The sequence below is a fragment of the Pecten maximus genome, chromosome 5 (genome assembly GCF_902652985.1).
Source record: "Pecten maximus chromosome 5, xPecMax1.1, whole genome shotgun sequence".
NCBI classification, from domain to species: Eukaryota; Metazoa; Mollusca; class Bivalvia; order Pectinida; family Pectinidae; genus Pecten; species Pecten maximus.
Window position 1 is genome coordinate 31,491,258 of NC_047019.1, and position 23,542 is coordinate 31,514,799.

The following is a 23,542-nucleotide window of genomic DNA, read 5'->3' on the forward strand; positions in this document are numbered from 1 at the left end:
CAAGTTATGAAAGGGAAGATTAGTTCTCGATTTGAGACACGTTAATCAATATGTCGAAAAGATGAAGGTCAAATTTGAGGGTGTGAAGAGGCATTACATTATGCGCGGCAAGGTTTTTATATGTGGAAGTTTGATCTCAAAAGTGGCTATCATCATATTGATATTCATTCTGAACATTAGAAATTTCTTGGGTTTTGTTGGAAAACTGGGAATGATACAAGTTATTACGAGTTTACTGTTTTACCTTTCGGCCTCTGTTCAGACGGTCACATTTTTACCAAGGTTGTACGCGTACTTGTAAAATATTGGCGTATGCATGGAATTCCCATTGTGGTATATTTAGATGATGGTTGGTGGTGCGCGGGAAAAATTCAATGTACTCGTTTTTCTCAGTTCGTTAGAGATGCTATCTTAAGTTCAGGATTTGTGCCAAATTTTGAAAAATCGCAGTTCTTTCCTACTAACCAAATCATTTGGTTGGGTTTCTTATGGAATTTGGAGACTGGAAATTTAGAGATTCCTAGAAAAAAGGTAGTTTCAATTACAAGACTGATTGAGAGTTTCCAACATAAAAAATTCCGTTTAACAAGAGGCACAAGGGCCTTAACAGTCATCCGACTCTAAATTAAAGACCATTATACTACTGTAGTATGCATTCTCTGTAGCAGGTTTAGTGGCACCGTTGGCCATGGTGGCCATCTTGGAATTTGGATCAACTCGAAAAATAACAACACTTGATCAAGACAATCTCAGGATCAGTTCTGGTAAATCTGGTGAATCCCACTTGCGAAATTTGAGAAGTTTGAAATAGTTATTATTCAAGAAAACAATGATTGCACAATCATGTTACAAAATGGCCGCCATTGCTGCCATGTCAAAGTTTTTGCGAGGCCGAAAAATAACAACACTTTGTTGGCTCTCCTTCCTTAACATCCTCACCAATTTCCAGTTCTATGGCACCAGTGGAACTGGAGATGAAGTTTAAAATGTGTTTTTCAAGATGGAGGCCATGGTGTTCATCTTGGATTTCAGGTTGATCCGAAAAATAACAACCCTTGGTCAGGACCATATCAGGATCATTTTAGGCAAGTTTCAGTAGAATCCGATCAGTTGAACTTGAGAAGAAGTTTAACATGTATTTTCAAAATGGCGACTGTGGTGGCCATCTTGGATTTCAGACCGACCGAAAAATAACAACACTTGGTCAGGATCATCTCAGGGTCATTTCAGGTAAGTTAGTGCTGAATACCTCTATGGGAACTTGATAAGAAGTTTAATTAATATCTTATAATGAAGTCTGCCAAGCAGACTTGGGAAGCATGCATGATTGTTAGCAGTATATTCAAAGTTAATGTATTATTAAAGTCTTCCGAAGAAGTCTACTGTTATCAACAATTGAAGCTCCAGGTTGTTAGTCAGCTTAACATTGTATAAATCTGACTTACTTGCAATACATATCCCACTAGTGGCTGTCGAGCCATCACTGTCATAATAATCTGAGTTACAGGTACACTCATTATTGGTACACATAGAGTTGTCCTTGCATGCATTTGTTGGTAATGAAGTGCATGTCATTCCTGGATTTAATCCTGATTTGGAAGAAATTCATTTGATACAATCAGTTTTGTTTTATCAAGCTAAAGGTTAAAAGTGTCATCAAAGTGATTAAATATAGCAGGGAATTTTGCATACCATATTATTGACTAAAATACATTAAATCATTGATGTTAGAAATGATCATGATGTGGCCATCCAAATTATTTCCAATTATCATCGTACTTTATAACACCTCATTTCCTCCAGAAGGATATGTTTCAATACAAGAAATCAACAAAAGAAAGAGAGAGAGAAAAAAGATAATAAATGATTAGTGCATTAAAGTGTCAGAGCGGTAAGGAAAACTACAGGACTAAAATGTATCCACCATGTAAATCAGTCAAAGTGATTGACAGTCACTATATTACGAATAACAATGCATAGCTCGTACAACGAATTTAGTAGACTTCATCAGGAATTGACTTTCGGCCGCATCGAATGTGAAGGGAATTCCTGTGGGCGCCCTTAATAAGCTAAGAGTAAAGGAGATAGTATCCATGTTCTCAATTGACAAAAGAACATTGGGGTCAAATTCGGGTAGAATGTTGTTCATAAAAGTTTTGTCTTAGAATGTTGTTGTATGTACACGGAATAGAGATGAACTGCAGCAATGTCAGAATTCTGTGAGCAATGTGGACACAGATTACCGACAAAATCTGTTGGTAGTGCCAACAGAAAACCTAGGGAGTAGATGGTTTGAATGTCGGATAGAGATTCCGCAGCAAGCCACATTATGTATGGAATATAAAAGAAGTGGATCTTTCAGAAAAAAATCTCTTGATCATTTGCAATGTGTTCCATGAGGGACACTTTAACTATGTCTGGGAATTAAGTATCCTGTTGCATGATTAATTGTGGAATTTTTAGCCTGCACAGCAATATACGAATACAAATATATAGTAAAAATCTGCTTCCCCAAAGTTAATGTATTATTAAAGTCTTCCGAAGAAGTCTACTGTTATCAACAATTGAAGCTCCAGGTTGTTAGTCAGCTTAACATTGTATAAATCTGACTTACTTGCAATACATATCCCACTAGTGGCTGTCGAGCCATCACTGTCATAATAATCTGAGTTACAGGTACACACAGTATTGGTACACATAGAGTTGTCCTTGCATGCATTTGTTGGTAATGAAGGGCATGTCATTCCTGGATTTAATCCTGATTTGGAAGAAATTCATTTGATACAATCAGTTATGTTTATCAAGCTATAGGGGAGAAGTGTCATTGAAGTGACCACATAATTGAGATATGTTGCGTTCAATATCAATGACTAAAATAAATCAAATCATTGATGTTATGTAATAATCATGATGTGACCATCTAAATGATTTCCAATATTAATACACGTAATACAGCAAACCAAAGAGAATGGAATGAGTGACACAATGCCAAACTTTAAACAACAGACCCAGACTGAGAGACGACGGGATGAAACCTATTGTCCTCCTTGTTTCACTATTGCTTTATATATTCAGAGGAGTTCGATTTTTAGAAGGTTAGGTTTTCGGAAGTTGCACTGTATTTGCGGCCCAACCTTTCTGGCATCAGGCCTAGGGTACAGCTTTGGATTTCCTTTGCCAAATGACATCAAAATCCATTCAGCTGTTCAGGACTAGTAGAGATTTAAAGGATATACCTCTATTTCCCATGTTGGGCCCTACCCCTCCAGCCCCAGGGAGCCATGCCTCTCTTTAGACAACAATGGATCTCCATTTTGCCCAAAACTACTCCAAAACAAATTTGATAAAAATCCAATCTGTTATTTATAAGGACTGGCGTCAATTTAAAGTAAATATTGACATACAACAGAAGACCAATAAAATTATCTTAAGTTCATCAATTCATCAGACCAGGTGGGCTAGTAATAAATAAAATTTAATTATTGATGTTATGAAATGATTTTGATATGACTACTTATATGCATGATTTCAATTGCATTATATCAACTATTTGAAAAGAATCACAATTCACATACAAAGGTCCTATTTAGGCAGCAGTGTCATTAAACTCATTGAACAAGTTATTACCGGGGGTATGTATATAGAGGTTACACAACGAGTAGCTGTTGGATATGGAATTTATTTCTCACAAGTACCTAAGTTATTTTTTAAGTTACAAAGATACAAGCTTTAAAATATAACTTACGAGTGTGAAATAAATTCCATATCCAACAGCCACTCGTCAAAGTTCAAATTCTTGATCAATCAAAAGGTCATATTCCACTAGTGGTATATAACATATATTTATCCAACAGTCGGGACATTTTTAAAATGGCTTGAGAGTGGAATAACACATTGTCAAGGTATTGTGGTAGAAATATATATCAGGTGCAGTTTGTATATTAATTGGGCACATTAATATTGTTACAGGATTCTCCTGTAAGAATTTCTGGTTGTCAAATTATTTCAGAAATACCAACATATCAATCAGGGATATTTTAATAAATGATTCTCTCTTTACATTTTCCTGTATCGCAGTGTCATTGGTCATATCATAGTGTTTGTCAAATCACTGAAAAATCCCAGTAAAATACACAGGATTCATCCCCTACACTAAATGATCTTAATAAAACATACAAGATCCATATTGACACACATGATTATAGTTAACGAACCCAAAACAGATCATTATTGATTTTATATTAACAGTCAACAGCATATCAGTATATAAATTAAACATGTGTGAATTAAAGGAACTATTTTTCGTCTACATAAATCATAATGCACAAAAGTAATCAGAACGTTTTTCTGAAATAAAAATGCATGTCACTGATCACATAACCTCCAGAAAGTAAAATCAAAGTCATGTTTTAACAAGAGATCCCAGAGGGATCTTGGCGCCCACCATTGAATGATCTTCATAAGTTCCATGTCAGATTGATCTTTTCTCTACTTTTCCCTTCATTTTACTAATCTGTGCAAATTGAGACATCCCTCCAGTACTTTTCAAACAAGGGAATCCTAGCTATATAAGAAATTTGAGATTTAACGATAATGGCTGTTTGTTTGCCAGGTTGTTTTCAGGACAGACTGGTCCAAAAATGCAATACAAGGGACCAAGGGGAACCTACTTATGAAATTTGAGAAAGATCCACTCAGTACTTTGAGAAATAGAGATAACAAACTTCAATTGTCAAAATCCAAGATGGCGGTCTGTCGGCCTTATTGTTTTCCAATTGATCTCAAAATGCAATAAGCATAAAGAGGCACCAAGGGGAACCTCCATATGAAATTTGAGAAAGATCTCTTCAGTACTTTCTCAGAAATAGCGATAACAAACTTCAATTGTCAAAATCCAAGATGGCTGCCTGTCGGCCATGTTATTTTCAGATTGGTCTCAAAATGCAATAAGCATAAAGAGGCACCAAGGGGAACCTCCATATGAAATTTGAGAAAGATCCCTTCAGTACTTTCTCAGAAATAGCGATAACAAACTTCAATTGTCAAAATCCAAGATGGCTGCCTGTCGGCCATGTTATTTTCAGATTGGTCTCAAAATGCAATATGCATAACTAGGCACCAAGGGAAACTTACATATGAAATTTGAGAAAGATCCCTTAAATACTTTCCCAGAAATAGTGATAACAAACTTCAATTGTCAAAATCCAAGATGGCTGCCTGTCGGCCATGTTGTTTTCCGATTGGTCTCAAAACGCAATATGCATAACTAGGCACCAAGGGAAACTTTCATATGAAATTTCAGAAAGATCCCTTCAGTACTTTCTCAGAAATAGTGATAACAAACTTCAATTGTCAAAATCCAAGATGGCTGCCTGTCGGGCATGTTGTTTTCCGATTGGTCTCAAATCGCATTATGCATAACTAGGCACCAAGGGGAACCTACATATGAAATTTGAGAAAGATTCCTTCAGTACATTCTCAGAAATAGCGATAACAAACTTCAATTGTCAAAATCCAAGATGGCTGCCTGTCGGCCATGTTGTTTTCTGATTGGTCTCAAAACGCAATATGCATAACTAGGCACTAAGGGAAACCTATATATAAAAATTTCAGAAAGATCCATTCAGTACTTTCTCAGAAATAGTGATAACAAACTTCAATTGTCAAAATCCAAGATGGCTGCCTGTCGGCCATGTTGTTTTCCGATTGGTCTCAAATCGCAATATGCATAACTAGGCACCAAGGGGAACCTACATATGAAATTTGAGAAAGATCCCTTCAGTACTTTCTCAGAAATAGCGATAACAAACTTCAATTGTCAAAATCCAAGATGGCTGCCTGTCGGCCATGTTGTTTTCCGATTGGTCTCAAAACGCAATATGCATAACTAGGCACCAAGGGAAACCTACATATGAAATTTGAGAAAGATCCCTTCAGTACTTTCTCAGAAATAGCGATAACAAACTTCAATTGTCAAAATCCAAGATGGCTGCCTGTCGGCCATGTTGTTTTCCGATTGGTCTCAAAATGCAATATGCATAACTAAGCACCAAGGGGAACCTACATATGAAATTTGAGAAAGATCCCTTCAGTACTTTCTCAGAAATAGCGATAACAAGAATTGTTTACGGACGGAGGGACGGACGGAGGGACGGACGGACGGACGGACGGAGGGACGGACGGACGACGGACCACGGACGCAGGGCGATTTGAATAGCCCACCATCATCAGATGGTGGGCTAAAAAGTTACACAACACAAAGACTATAAATATGACTCAAGGCAAGTTTTTAAGAATTGTATTATTTCCTTCACACACTGACTTGTTTGATAGGTCAAAGCCCCATGTTACTATACAATGTATATGGATACATTCTTGGAACATTCTATTATAGTAATTCACATGATGACAATGTTAAACCTCTTGACTTGTGGTCAAATGATTTATCGTTTAATTAGCCCCTAGGAATAGTCCGTCCAATAAAAAAATTCATGCTATCTAACTCTTAATTATCTAAGTACTAGACCATCATGAAATAATCATAAACAAGTCGATCCATATCACTGACTTTTTTTCATTTATCTTATTAATTGTGTCTACATTTCGATCAACATCACTTTACTATTATGCTCTTTCTGCCATGTGAATACATATTTTGAGTACATGTTCCACGACAGCACGTGCGTCGGGTTAGTATTTATAGTAAAAATATCATACCCTACTCTTACTATATCAACAGAATCTACAATGCATCGACTGTGGAACAGAAGTAGATTTGATTTATTTGATTTAAACATATCTTATTGTATCTTAATATACACATGGGAATTGGGCACAAGTTATCAAACTTATATATATATATTAAGCCCTTTCTCTATATAATTTTACATACATTATAATACATTTATTATAGTAGATTTGATAAGTGGACAATTATAGTAAGTATTGTTTATAGACCAATCAGATGGCCCCTGCACACCACTCTAATGTATACAAACTACTTCCGTTCCACAAACGATTCATCGTTGGCTGTCACGATTGCTTTTGATCCATTTTCTCATCTTTTTAAATTATTTTCATATGACAAAAAATTAAAATGCATTGATATTCAAGGATTCTTATCCAAGGATCCAAGGTAGGTTACTGACGTTTTTGTGCATTTGATATTTTAATCAGATTGAAGTTATATTCAAAGTGAATCAAAGCTCACCCCCCCCCCCCCCCCCCCCCAGTTTTTCGAGTGTTACACCTTGTTGATATCTATAAATACTAACCAAAAATCAGACGCCTGTGATTCCACATTTGAACTATATCACCATTAAGTGTTAATATAGTAACCAGATTTCAGTCCACATTATTGGTATACTTACTTTGAGTACATGTACCACCAACATTAGTAGTATCTCCATCGCTGTCATAGTAACCAGAATCACACACACATTTGGTACTACAAATGGCATTTGGGTCAGCACAGTCACCACATGTGTTTCCCAGTAGGCTTTCTGTAAAAGATATATTCAACTATAGATTGATTTTGTGAACAAACACATGTCTCCAGTTATCCTATACTAGGCACTGATTTGTTTGCACTCAATTGACCTTTGACTTTCTGTCAAGGTCACACTGCACTTTGCCAGCAGTGTTATGAAGTTATACATAAACTTTCAACATAATATCTTTAACAATTTGTAATTGCCTCATAAGAATTTAATTATTACAAAATTATGCACTTAGACAATTTGTATTTTTAGAGTTTGAACTTAAACATTTTATTTTTAGATTAAGGTCAAAGTGATGTAGGATAATGCATTAAATATTGACTTAAGGTAATGCAAGTATAATACAAGTTCTGGTGAGATATCCAAAGGCGTAAGAAGAATTTTCATGGTCTGAACAAAATGTGCACTTACATACCCTTTGACCTTGAGGTCAAGGGAAAAATGATCAAAGGACAGAGCAGTGCACTTCTCAATCTTAAATGGTTTAGAAGTTATTGCCTTGACAAAGAAGTTATTCGAACAAGATGAACCCAGAATTACATTATGTCTCCTTTCATTCTAGGGGGAGACATATAATGAAATAAGTATCTCAAGGACTGAATGATCTTTGTGCTTTCTCTATTTTGATTATCTGATAACAAGGAAGCCTTCATAAGAAATCTAAAAGATATCTAAGAGAGAAAACTTCTGTGAATTAGAAGCCGCAATGCTAAACTTCACCTGTGAGTATTTTACTTTCTTGACTCAAAATCTAATGGGTGCAACCAGGGGCCAATGGAAACCTACATATAAAGCTTGAGGCAAGAGGACATATGAAATCTAAGAGATATCTAAGAAGAACTTTTAGTGAATTAGAAATGGTAATGATTTTAACTGTCAGCCATTTTGTTTTCTTGATCAACTAACAAGAGCTGTTGGAGAACAGCATTGCTCGTCTCACAAATGTTTGTTAAAATATATTAATTGGTATGGTTTCGCAAATTGCATTAATAATATTTATTGTTATCTTGATCAGATTGTGTATTCATGCAATTTTCAAAACCATACAAACATTCGGGAGACAAGCTATGCTGTTGTAGATTGAATAAATATATTAAATAATTGCTTTTGGACCTATTTCTTCAGTTTTTTTTTTATAATTATCTTAATGAGAGATAATTGTCTCCCTTGAAAAATGTTGAACTGTATAAATTGTCTAATGTGAGGATTTTCACATTGTTTTTTTTTTTTCAGTTTCACTCCAAGAAGGAATAGTGTAACTCCAGAAGGACTCTTTTACCAGACATCAGCACCCTAGTACAATTATAAAGGGATGTATTCATACCTTCCAACACTTGCATCAAAAACTTAAAGCCACATACTCCTGAAGAAACATATATCAATGTTTACATTTTGAGCTTTTCACAGTTTTCAGACTTGATGCATACCTAACAGGCTATCATGAATAAGAATACAGGGAATTCCAAAAAATAATAACTGTGGCGGACAGACCAAGTTTCTATGAAAATTAGTCCCACAATGCAACGGCGGGTTTTACAGTCCATACAAAATGGTGGAACGCCGAAAGCGTGGACCTGGAAAAACACAGACAGATTCTCCCAAAAACAAGACGTAAAAGTGAGTGGAATCTGCAAAACCCGAGTATTTCTTAAGAAAGGAAATGATTCGTTTGAACTTAGTGAGAATAGAAGAGGGAATAGACTTGAATTCCGATTTTGCCGGACGTCTTTTGGATTGCTGGCTAGCTTTTGAACATTGTCAACTTCACCGATCTAAAATTTTATTAATGTTCAGTTGCATGCATATTGCTACATCTTAAAATGAAGTATTTAAATGTTAACTTTGTTTAACTTGTTCAGTTATTACACGAATATTCTGGTTATATGTTCAAATGAAAGCATTATGAGGCAAAGTTCACACATGATCGAAAATAATGTAAACGATGGCCATGTGTGTAGTTTATGTGCAGGACACATTGTTATAGCCTCGTTCTCTGCTCCAAGACAAATCTCGCAATAAATAGAAATATGGTGAGTTATTTTTTACACTGATGTCTCAAGGACTCCCCCGGTCAAGCGTCCAGGCCAGTGGTCATTTTAATGTTAGGAGAGTGTGAATGAACATCTTGGATTGCTATTAATACATATGTGTGCAACTAGAATTAAAGGTTGTTTGGGAGTATGTGGCTTTAACCCAAAATTTTTTCAAAAATCTGTTTTTTTCCAAAAAAAATCTTTTAGTTAACTCCAGAAAAGGATAGTTTAACCCCCACAGGGACCATATTACCATAAATTACTATGCCTTTCAACACTTGCACCAATAACTTAACATTTGAAAAACCAACGACCATGCCAACGTTGAAGCCAATGCCGGAGTGACAACATAAGCTCTCCCTCTTCTTCAAAGAGACAAGCTCAAAAGCTAGATCACTGATAAGTTTTTAATTCAAGGGCCCCATCATATGGCAAGGGAGCAAAATATATATCACACAATCTCCCTATATGTTCGGCTAACAGAAATGGAAATACACATATAAATCTCTTTTGATATAGTTCATTTGTGTTATTTTCATCCTATGTATGTCTCAGAACCAGGGTCATATTCAGAGATCCACTTTTCAACTGAATATCCAACTTTGTTTTATAAGGTCTTAACAAAATATTCATTAAAGAAAGATACAAAATTGGACCCTAAACTTTGACCCAGTGATCCGGATATTGGCAAGAGGACTCCAAAATTCCAACCAGCTTTGATTACCTCAAAACAAATAGAAATCAGTGAAACCATCAAGAATTGTGACTTGACTTCTGACCCAGTGACCTTGACTTCTACACAATGACCTTAGAATTTAGTCGGTTGACTCCTTCTTTAATTCAAAACAAGTTTGGTTCATCATGTCTAGACAAAATGTTCATTAGCAAAAGGATGTAAAATGTAACCTTGATATTTTTAGTCAGCCAGCTCATTGTTCAATTCTGACCTACCTCATTTCATGATGTCTGAACAAATTGTTCATCAGTGAAAAGATACAAAATCTCAGCTTGGCCTTTGACACCATGACCTTGACCTTTGGTCAGCTGACACCTTGTTTAATTCTGACTACCTTTGCTTCATAATGTCTTTACAAAATGTTCATTAGTGAAAAGATACAAAAGGATGACCTAATAACCTTTGACAACAAAACCTTGATCATTGGTCAGCTGACTCCTCGTTTAATTCTGGACAACTTTGGGAACCCACATGTAATGTTTGAGAAATATCCCTCTTGTAGTTTTCATAAAACAGCAATAACTATCTCCCATGCTAAAAATCGAAGGCGGTCGCCCTTCGGCCAACTTGTTTCTAAATCAGACTCAAAATAAAAACAGCACAATAAGGGACCAAGGGAAACTCACATATGAAGTTTGAGAAAATTCCTTCCAGTACATTTCCAGAAATAGTGATAACAAGGATTGATCATGGACGGACGGACGATGAACTTACGATAGACCATGGATGCAGAGTAATACAAATAGCCCACCATCTGATGATGACAGATGGTGGGCTAAAAATTTCAATAGTATGAAACTTTAAACAGAATAAAGTATTGTTTAGTTCATTTTTCTTCCAGGGCTACATTTGTATCATCAATATAGCTGTAATTTGTTTTACATATTTCATTCATTCTAAACATGTTTTAAACAGTAGAAAACCTTACTTGTTGTAACCATCAATGGTGTTGTTGTTACTTGTTGTTCAGTAGTCTGACTTCCAGATTCAATCGTCCTTACATAGAAGCTGTATTGTGATGCTGACTGTAATCCTGTGACTTGTAGAGATGTAGATGTATCACCAGTTTTGCTGCCATCTCCTGCAGTACTGGTCCATGTCACTTCGTACCTGTTGACCTGACCACTGTAAGTGGACGGGGCTGCCCAGCTGATAGTGACAGAGTTGGTCCCAATGTTTGAGGATCCCACTGAACTCACCACTAGGTTGTTTACTGGAATGATATTTCATATCAGCTTTATAGTAGTCTAAGAGTTCATTCATAAACTCATTTTCCATTCGTGATGACTTCAAATTAGTATGACCATTGCTTATAGATTTTAACACATGATATGATACCAGATACATTAATCCCAATGAAAATATGTAACAAACACTGATTTTTAGAGTTGAAGAAAATGACTGTCAAAAGTTGTGGAACCTGATTTAACTGCCGGGGTAAAGATAACCTACAACATGTTATTGACCTGATCACAGGATTGAGATTTGCTTTACATGTAATACACTGTACTTATACAGAACCTTTGATAAAATGTCGAGTCCATGTATTAAGGTAATATATTAACTGTACATAAAACAAATACACTGCCAGGGTAGTTAGAATCTTTATGATATGAGGAAGATTCCTGGAAGGACATCAAGTTTAATGAGTTTTTAAAACTTACTGTCTACACACACACCATCAGCTGTACCAAACCCATTGCCATCAAATGTTCCTGTGTTACATCTACATTTGTTGTCAGTAGCACAATCAGCTCCACTGGTTACACACTGGACAACTCCTACTAAACTATTATTACAGGTCTGGCTCAATGCGATCTCTGTAAAATAAAGAACAAGTGCAATCAATGATTGCGAAAGCTCACCGGCAGCAGCAATCACACTATGCATTCATTTTTTAAGTGGGTATAAGCATGTCATTTTGAAATTGTATGTCACATAATATCGCTCCTAGACCTCTAATGAATTTAAAAGTGAGTTTTTGTGTAAACAAGAGATCCCAGAGGGATCTTGGCGCCCACCATTGAATGATCTTCATAGGTTCCATGTTAGATTGATCTTTTCTCTACTTTTCCCTTCATTTTACTAATCTGTGCAAATTGAGACATCCCTCCAGTACTTTTCAAACAAGGGAATCCTAGCTATATAAGAAAGAGAAGATAATGGCTGTTTGTTTGCCAGGTTGTTTTCAGGACAGACTGGTCCAAAAATGCAATACAAGAAACCAAGGGGAACCTACTTATGGAATTTGAGAAAGATCCATTCAGTACTTTGAGAAATAGAGATAACAAACTTCAATTGTAACAAGAGATCCCAGAGGGATCTTGGCGCCCACCATTGAATGTTCTTCATAGGTTCCATGTCAGATTGATCTTTTCTCTACTTTTCTCTTCTTCTAAGTCTTACTAGTCTGTGTAAATTCAGAAGAAACCTCTAGTACTTTTCAAACAAGGGAAACCTATATATGAAATTTAAGATTTAGGCACCAAGGGGAACCTTTATATGGAATTTGAGAAAGATTCCTTCAGTACTTTCTGAGAAATAGCGATAACAAACTTCAATTGTCAAAATCCAAGATGGCTGCCTGTCGGCCATGTTGTTTTCTGATTGGTCTCAAAATGCAATATGCATAACTAGGCACCAAGGGGAACCTACATATGAAATTTGAGAATGATCCCTTCAGTACTTCCTCAGAAATAGTGATAACAAACTTCATTTGTCAAAATCAAAGATGGCTGCCTGTCGGCCATCTTGTTTTCTGATTGGTCTCAAAATGCAATATGCATAACTAGGCACCAAGAGGAACCTACATATGAAATTTGAGGAAGATCCCTTCTGTACTTTCTCAGAAATAGCGATAACAAACTTCAATGGTCAAAATCCAAGATGGCTGCCTGTCGGCCATCTTGTTTTCCGATCGGTCCCAAAATGCAATATGCATAATTATGCACCAAGGGGAACCTACATATGAAATTTGAGAAAGATCCCTTCTGTACTTTCTCAGAAATAGCGATAACAAACTTCAATGGTCAAAATCAAAGATGGCTGCCTGTCGGCCATCTTGTTTTCTGATTGGTCTCAAAATGCAATATGCATAACTAGGCACCAAGGGGAACCTACATATGAAATTTGAGAAGCTCCCTTCTGTACTTTTTCAGAAATAGCGATAACAAACTTCAATTGTCAAAATCCAAGATGGCTGCCTGTCGGCCATGTTGTTTTCTGATTGGTCCCAAAATGCAATATGCATAATAAGACACCAAGGGGAACCTACATATGAAATTTGAGAAAGATCCCTTCAGTACTTTCTCAGAAATAGCGATAACAAACTTCAATGGTCAAAATCCAAGATGGCTGCCTGTCGGCCATGTTGTTTTCCGATCGGTCCCAAAATGCAATATGCATAACTAGGCACCAAGGGGAACCTACATATGAAATTTGAGAAAGATCCCTTCAGTACTCAGAAATAGCGATAACAAACTTCAATGGTCAAAATCCAAGATGGCTGCCTGTCGGCCATGTTGTTTTCCGATCGGTCCCAACATGCAATATGCATAACTAGGCACCAAGGGGAACCTACATATGAAATTTGAGAAAGATCCCTTCTGTACTTTCTCAGAAATAGCGATAACAAACTTCAATGGTCAAAATCCAAGATGGCTGCCTGTCGGCCATCTTGTTTTCCGATCGGTCCCAAAATGCAATATGCATAACTAGGCACCAAGGGGAACCTACATATGAAATTTGAGAAAGATCCCTTCTGTACTTTCTCAGAAATAGCGATAACAAACTTCAATGGTCAAAATCCAAGATGGCTGCCTGTCGGCCATCTTGTTTTCCGATCGGTCCCAAAATGCAATATGCATAACTATGCACCAAGGGGAACCTACATATGAAATTTGAGAAAGATCCCTTTGGTACTTTCTCAGAAATAGCGATAACAAACTTCAATTGTCAAAATCCAAGATGGCTGCCTGTCGGCCATGTTGTTTTTTGATCGGTCCCAAAATGCAATATGCATAACTAGGCACCAAGGGGAACCTACATATGAAGTTTGAGAAAGATCTCTTCAGTACTTTCTGAGGATTAGCGATAACAAGAATTGTTTACGGACGGACGGAGGGACGGACGGACGGAGGGACGGACGGACGGACGGACGACGGACCACGGACGCAGGGCGATTTGAATAGCCCACCATCTGATGATGGTGGGCTAAAAATCCAAGATGGCGGTCTGTCGGCCATATTGTTTTCCAATTGATCTCAAAATGCAATTAGCATAACGAGGCACCAAGGGGAACCTCCATATGAAATTTCAGAAAGATCCATTCAGTACTTTCTCGGAAATAGTGATAACAAACTTCAATTGTCAAAATCCAAGATGGCTGCCTGTCGGCCATGTTGTTTTCTGATTGGTCTCAAAACGCAATATGCATAACTAGGCACCAAGGGAAACTTACATATGAAATTTCAGAAAGATCCATTCAGTACATTCTCAGAAATAGTGATAACAAACTTCAATTGTTAAAATCCAAGATGGCTGCCTGTCGGCCATGTTGTGTTCTGATTGGTCTCAAAACGCAATATGCATAACTAGGCACCAAGGGAAACCTACATATGAAATTTCAGAAAGATCCATTCAGTACTTTCTCAGAAATAGTGATAACAAACTTCAATGGTCAAAATTCAAGATGGCTGCCTGTCGGCCATGTTGTTTTCTGATTGGTCTCAAATCGCAATATGCAAAACTAGGCACCAAGGGAAACCTACATATGAAATTTCAGAAAGATCCATTCAGTACTTTCTCAGAAATAGTGATAACAAACTTCAATTGTCAAAATCCAAGATGGCTGCCTGTCGGCCATGTTGTTTTCTGATTGGTCTCAAAATGCAATATGCATAACTAGGCACTAAGGGAAACTTACATATGAAATTTCAGAAAGATTCCTTAAATACTTTCTCAGAAATAGTGATAACAAACTTAAATTGTCAAAATCCAAGATGGCTGCCTGTCGGCCATGTTGTTATCCGATTGGTCTCAAAACGCAATATGCATAACTAGGCACAAAGGGGAACCTACTTATGAAATTTGAGAAAGATCCCTTCAGCACTTTCTCAGAAATAGCGATAACAAACTTCAATTGTCAAAATCCAAGATGGCTGCCTGTCGGCCATGTTGTTATCCGATTGGTCTCAAAACGCAATATGCATAACTAGGCACCAAGGGGAACCTTCATATGAAATTTGAGAAAGATCCATTCAGTACTTTCTCAGAAATAGCGATAACAAACTTCAATTGTTAAAATCCAAGATGGCTGCCTGTCGGCCATGTTGTTTTCCGATTGGTCTCAAAACGCAATATGCATAACTAGGCACCAAGGGGAACCTTCATATGAAATTTGAGAAAGATCCCTTCAGTACTTTCTGAGAAATAGCGATAACAAGAATTGTTTACGGACGGAGGGAGGGACGGACGGACGGACGGACGGACGGACGGACGACGGACCACGGACGCAGGGCGATTTGAATAGCCCACCATCTGATGATGGTGGGCTAAAAAAAGTAAGTCCACAAAATGGTAAAATGTGAAAAAATAATAATATTTTTCTGCATGATTTTGCCATAACATCACTTCTAGACCTCTAATGAATGTATAAACCAACTTAGAAGGGCATGAGGTGTATACTTTTGGACTTACAAGCTTTCCAAAAACTTACTCCAAAAACTTTAAAGTTTTGGGGTGGGACACGGACGCCAGAGTGACAGCATTAGCTCTCGGTTACTCGTAACCGGTGAGCTAAAAATGTGTTTGTTCCTTCTTTGCAACTTCAAAAAAGATCTCAGAAATTTTACTTCCATTATAAAAATCAACCACAATAAGTCAAAGATGAACGATAAAATATAATTTGCATTTAATATCATATGACTTGCATTTATCAAGTCAATATTTTTCATAGACAAACTTTAAAATTGGTTACGAAAACTAGATTACTGGCAAGTCAGTGAGGGCCTCTGGTAATTAATCTGTGTGCCTCTAAACCAGAACTTAACCTGAGAGTAAAATCACATTGATAGTGAGGCATCTTTTTTATTTTTTCCATCAAGAAGTGGTCAGGTATATTGACCTCTGACCATTTAACTGTGGTCAGGTATATTGACCAGTGACCACTTAACTGTGGTCAGGTATATATATTGACCTCTGACCATTTAACTGTGGTCAGGTATATATATTGACCTCTGACCATTTAACTGTGGTCAGGTATATATATTGACCTCTGACCATTTAACCTTGAAAGATGCGCACCTAAATCTTAAAAGTAAAATTGATGGTCGTGGAACTCACAGACAGTAGTATCACAAAATGCTAATGCACCCATTAATAATTGCTACTATACAATTGCAGTAACTAATTAGGATATAAATTGACAATGCCACATCATTGAATTTGATACATAATAACATTTTCCCGCGTTTCGAAGTATAGCGAGAAATATATGTCTGTTCGGGTACGTGTAGTCAGGTAGTTCAGATATTGATGAATATTCATAAGGTGTGCCCGAGTTGCATGATGTGTACGTGCACAGTATTGGGGAATAGTTGACATGTGTATGAGGTGGTCATTCTAGCCTTGGAGCTCTCAGCACACGGTCACGATGGAGCACAGAGAAAATATTGACGATTTAGTGCGGGACACTGTTAAAGAAGCTCAATCAGGACTTCTAGGCGAACTGAGTGATTTGGTGTCGTCTAAATTGGAGGCTTTTCAGTACCAAATTTCTGAAACTCAAAGAGCTCTCAGTGATGTACAGGTGGCAAAAATCGAGCTTATTACTGACGACAGGTATAAATTTCACAAAAAGGGCAATGAAGAGCAGCACAAAGTTAATTCTAAGATTGGACAGAGTCTGAAGGAGGCAGAGGCATCATTACGGGAAAATATGAAGGACGAGGCCGAGAAAATTTTCCAAGGTATTAAAATTTTGGAACATCGGCAAAAGATGATAAAACTGGCAGACAGTTCTGAACTAGGCTGGAGGACCGTTACTGAGGATGAGACCAGCAGTTTGGCGGACGATGAAAAAGTATGATGAAAGCAGAAAACCGGGCTCAGCGCAAAGCCAAATTAAGACTCGGTAGGGAAGGCAACCGCGGAGGACGGGCTATTCGAACGCACCCTTACGCACCGCCGGAAGCGCCAAGTTCATTCAACAACACTAGGACGACAGGGATATCTGGGACATGCTTCAGCTGCGGCAAGATGGGCCACTGGCGATTTGAGTGTAAGGAGGTCCAGAAGAGACTGGACGACAGAGATAAGATAAGTATTGGCTCTTGTGAGAGAGGTCTTGTAAATGATATGAGAGAGAAGTCAGCTTGTGAAGGCGAGTTTGTTTCGAGAGATAGACCTAATGTTGATATTGTTTCACCGGTAGGCAGGCTAAGAAACGCATACGATAAATGGGTAGAGATCGGTGCCAATCAGTCAGTGTTAAGTATTGTTAAAGAAGGGTACAGGTTACCTTTTTACACTATGCCTGACACAGCACATATCGTAAATAATAAATCTGCCAGAGACAACAGGAAGTACGTTGAGGAAGAAATAAGCAAGTTATTGGATAAAGGTTGTGTATCAGAGACGAGAGTGAAACCTAGGGTTGTTAACCCATTAACAGTAGCGGAGAGAAACGGTAAGCTGAGGTTGTTTTCAGACTGTAGACACATAAATCCTCATTTGTACAAGTATAAATTTAAGTACGAGGACAGCAAAGTAGCAGAGGATGTTTTTAAACAAGGTGATTACATTTTTGGGTTTGATTTAAAATCGGCTTATCGCCATATAGAGATTTTTGAAGACCGTAAGTCTTATTTGGGTTTTGCCTGGGATTATGAGGATAAGACAAGGTATTTCTATTTCAGCGTTTTACACCATTCGGGATATCCACGGCCGGGTACATATTTACTAAAGTGACGAAGACATTGATCAAGCACTGGAGATCACAGGGGGAAGGTATAATTATGTTTTTAGATGATGGGATTGGTGGTTCAGATGATGTAGGCAAAGCTCAGGTGTTTAGCATGAAGGTTCAGAAAGATTTGTTTGATTTGGGGTTTTTGACCGCGAAAGAAAAATGCAGTTGGACTGCACAGAGGTGTCTGATTTGGTTGGGCTTAAGGTGGCAGATGGATGAGGGTAAGGTATACATTACTGAGCAAAGATTACAGAAATTGCTTGATACCATAGAGAGAATAGAACAGAAGCTTAGTGTTTCAAGTCTGATATCTGTAAAGGAGTTAGCAAGTTTGGCTGGTCAGGTAATATCCATGCAGCCCGCAGTTGGTAAGATAGTTCAAATGAAAACTAAGGAATTATACTACTGTGTGAACTCCAGAGCGAGCTGGAATGCGCCGGTTGTAGTTACCGAGAAAGCAAAGTCTGAGATAAGGTTTTGGATGAAGTATATCAGAGAACTAAAGGGTATTAAGTTGAGTAATGTGGTGGAATATGCATATGCCGTGTACGCAGATGCTTCAGCCATGGGATATGGCGGGTATGTAGATCAGATAGAGAATTCTGAGGTGCTGGGTACTTGGACGGAGGTCGAGCAAAGGCAAAGCTCTACATGGAGAGAGTTAACGTTGGAGACTGTGAGCAGGGTGTTACAGTCAGCAGAATCTTGTCTGGGAGGACAGAGTGTGCAATGGTATACTGACAACAGGAATGTTGTCAGCATTTTAGAGAAAGGTAGTAAGAAGCCTGAGTTGCAGGCTATAGCTGACATGAGGTATGTCAGAATAACCAGATAAACATGGATCCTGTTTGGATATGTAGAAACAGAAATGAAAGGGCTGACTATTTGAGTTGATGCAAGGACAGTGATGATTGGGGGGTGAGAGAATGTGTGTTCAGAGAATATGACAGAGATTCGGGTGAACATTTGATTGACAGATTTGCTGATAATCTTAACTCTAAATGTAAGGAGTTTAATTCGAGATGGTGGGTACCAGGTTCTAGTGGAGTGGATGCATTTCAGCATCCATGGGGAGCTGTTTTAAATTGGTGGGTGCCGCCGCCTAGGCTTATTTGTAAAACAGTGAAGAAAATCATTAAAGAGAAAGCCGAGAACACATTAATTATCCCAAGGTGGGAATCTGTGCCATTTTGGCCAGAAGTTCACAAAAACAGTGTTTTTTTTTGTATTTTGTCAAAGAGGTGAGGGATATAGTTCCCAGATAATAAAGAGAGGGAATGGCACTAATGGAATATTTGGGGACAAAAGGTCTAAGTTCAAGATGGTCGCTTTACGTATTAAAGCATAATGTATATGTTTTTTCAGGCCTAGGACTACAGGACACACTGGAGCATGAGGTGGCGCAGGCAGGGGTGTTGTCTGAAAACTTAAGGAATCTAACTGACAGAATGCAAGGACATTTACTGAAATCTAGGAGTGATGCTACCAACAACAAGTACTACAGTGCTTTCTTCAAACGGAAACAATTCATAGAGGCGGAAGGAGGCAATTTGTTACCAGGTGAACATATACATGTAGCTTTGTACTTTGTTGACTAAATTAAATCAGTGAGTGTTATTCAGGCTGCTTAATATGGCATAAAGTGAGCGCACAACATTCGAGGCTTTCAGGATCCTACCAGCAACCATTTCGTAATGACAGTTAGAATCAGCTAAAAGACAAAACGGTAGACCTGTAGTAAAGAAAGAAATTGTTAATTCTGAGCAAATCATTCTTTTATGTGAGAAGTATGCAAGTACGAAAGAGTTATTGATTCGGTGAGATTTATCGATGATCGTTTTAAGTTTTTCAGGATTTTTGAGATTTGACGAGGTCAGTTCTTTAAAGTGTAAAGACGTGAAATTTAGGGAATTTTTTTTACCTTATTTATTGCCAAGTCCAAAACCGATCAATATCGTCAGGGAAATAGCGTAGTTATTGCTCAAGGAGAGACTATAGCTTGTCCAATCAGTATTTTAAAACGTTATATATGTGCTCTGATTTACAAGAACAAGTCTATATCTTATACTAGGGCAAGGGAGACAATCCTTTCTAGATTGAAGGAGGTTTGTGGAGGCATCAATCTGGGTTAGCATTCCCTGAGGTCAGGAAGGGCTTCCATGGCTGCCAGATCAGAAGAGAATGAGAGATGCTGGAAGAGGCATGGTCGCTGGAAGGGCGACATTTGTAAAGATGGGTATATACGTATGTGGAGGACACATTAGAACATAGGTTAGAAGTATCCAAAAAACTTAAGCTGTAATTTCTGATTCATGTTCAGTTTAAATTTGTTCAGTAGTGTACAGCCTCGATTGTTTAATTTTCTCTCTGTTTTTATCTCCCGTTCTTTGTATGTCTATCGAGGTTACAGAGAGTTGGCTCATCCAATATGAGTGTTGTGTTATTTATTGAGTCAATATAAGACAGACTGACATTTTCCCGTGTTTCGAAGTATAGCGGGAAATATATGTCTGTTCGGGTACATGTAGTCAGGTAGTTCAGATATTGATGAATATTCATAAGGTGTGCCCGAGTTGCACGATGTGTACGTGCACGTACAGTATTGGGGAATAGTTGACACGTGTATGAGGTGGTCATTCTAGCCTTGGAGCTCTCAGCACACGGTAAATTTTCTATTATAGTTAAAATTTATCCATTTTGGATTCATATCGCTGTTTGTTTTTATTTTTTAATTGATACAGTAATTTAATTTCTACACATATACAGAATTTTTGAGCAGTCTACCATTTGAAGTGAATAGGTATGGTTAGCACATTATTTCAAAGTGTTAACTTTTATTCTGTCATAAGGATATTTTTGTGGAAGTCCAAGGTTTTACCTTATCAGTTTTATCTCTGGTTTTTTATCCTGGACAGCTTGGCACGTTCTTCATTGATATTGAATTTAATTTGAGAGAAGTATTTTAAGAATGGAAGTATGGATTGTCTCCAAAGATGAAGTTGTTATTCATGTTGATTTGTGACATTGTGAATTGTTTGAATATGTGTAATTCATTAAACGCCGCTCCATCGAGGTTACAGAGAGTTGGCTCATCCAATATGATATTGTTGTGTTATTTATTGAGTCGATAGTGGAATTAGGTAGTTTTGACAGTCAGTATAAGACAGACATGTATTTTTTTTATAAACTTGATTCAAATTCTAATAGGAAGCTCGTTACCACCTTAAATCTGATGAACAATTAAATTCAAAATTTATGAAAAAGTGAAAAAAAAATTCCAAATGTTTCCGACACTCAATTGGTATTTTTATCATATCTAGACCTAATCATGATGATTATATAACCAAATGAGAACAATACCAGATGTATAATTATGAATTTTGAAGCCTTTAAAAAAAAAACTCTTAAAGTGAATTTTGATACAAGAAAAAGAGGTTCAACATTAGAAGGGAGTTGATTAATTTAATATTTATATATTGAATTATAAACTTTTAAAAAATTTACATGATGCATTTTGACTGGTTTTAGTAACATTGACCTTGACCTTGTTATTAGGAACTTTTTAAACCCTTAATGTACATCCGAATAACACCATGCATGTTAATTTTCAACAAGATATATATATATATATATATATATCCAAGAGAGATCTTGGCATTCACCATTGAATGATCTTTATTTGCTTCATCACAATTTTTTCTCTGCTTTAATGATATGATAACAAGACAAGAGGCACATTGGCCTGAACAGTCATCTGAGTCGGCACCAGGGGAAATGTAAAAGTAGTTTAAGTGTTTTTTTCCAATATGGCTGCCATGTCGGCCATCTTGGAACTTGGTTCTGGTAAAACTTGGGAAGAAGATTGAAATGTTTAATAATGTCAAACGTTTACACACGACACACGGTAGGCAACGAAGCAAATGACAAAAACAATCAATCATCCAGACTCTTTGGGTCAAATATGACCTAGAAATTGAAAAGTTTTCTGTGAATTAGAAATGGACGCATAGTGTTGATGGTGACCTAAAACGTTTGCCCTGCTGGACTCTGACATAACTTCCAAAAATGCTTTAATTACAAACAAACAGAGGTACACCCGTATTCAATTCAAATCAAATTTTAATCACAGTCCATGCAGCCTCATTATCTCAAATTCTGATAACTCTGCTTAACTTGAAGTAAACATTCAGTTCCAATGGTAGATTTAAAATATACTTTGTTACCTTGTGTGTAAATACCCTAGCTATCTTTTTATAGCTCTGTTGAATTTGAGAAGGTTTGACTTATTTCAGATTAATACTGAATTCAATCTACGTATTTAAAAAGTATCATTATGCTACTTAAACTTAAATAAAAGTTTAAATGGTGCTAGAATACATGCATATGTATGTCACGGGAGATTTTCTAAAATGTTGAAATACAAATGTATACATGAATTTAAGATGTGATATAATAAGATATAGTGACAAAATTCTGGTAGGCCAAACACTCTCTACACTCCATAATTATGTTCATCCATCTCACTGGTATATAGCAGATACAAGTGTAGGATATTGCCCAAAACATTGCAAATGCCGAACAGTTCAAACAAACATCAAGAGAAATCATGTGTTCTACATTTACCCTGATAAAAGCAAATTCAAATGCAAAAAATATCAGTAATCTCTGCACTTACTTTCCAGACAGGTTGATCCACTTTGGTAATGAGTTGCTGTATTACAGGCACATGATCCACTACTACAGATCTCCCCTGTAGTACAATTACTGGAATCACCATTAGTACAGGGTGTACCAACATCTGCTTTACATCCTTCATTGAACAACAAAACCGTCTGTGAACATAAAATGTCAATTACACTTTTTCAAGAGAAAAAAATTACATAAATCATTTAAAACATTTGTTTTTACTGGTACATTCAATTTGATGAATGAACAAAAACAGAAAGTAAGACTCTTTAATAATGAGATGTGCATTACATGTAGTACACTTATCAGTGCAATAAGCAAATAAATGTCTGCTACCTAGAACCAAAAACCCTGTAACTCAAACTTCTGCCGATATATATTATGGGTCATTTATAAATATGAATATTAATATGAATCACGTGTTCAAAAGTTGCATTCATCAGTAACTATTTTCAACATGAGGATTGCCCTGTGTCATAGTGAGATTTCATCGGGTGAAATGAATGTGGTCATTACAAATATAGCTTTGAAATGTGTGGAAACTCTGAATTGGAACTTGGATTATGAAATGTATAGATTGACCTGTTTATGTGTGGTGTACATGTATGACAAGAAATGA

The 23,542-nt window shown here is 37.0% G+C and overlaps 1 protein-coding gene across 1 annotated transcript in view; it reads right to left on the reverse strand.

Annotated features, from left to right (window-relative positions):
- The window catches only part of LOC117327797 (platelet binding protein GspB-like), a gene marked incomplete in the record, with an annotated part of 631,084 nt that overhangs the window by 240,633 nt on the left and 366,909 nt on the right, over window positions 1-23,542 (reverse strand).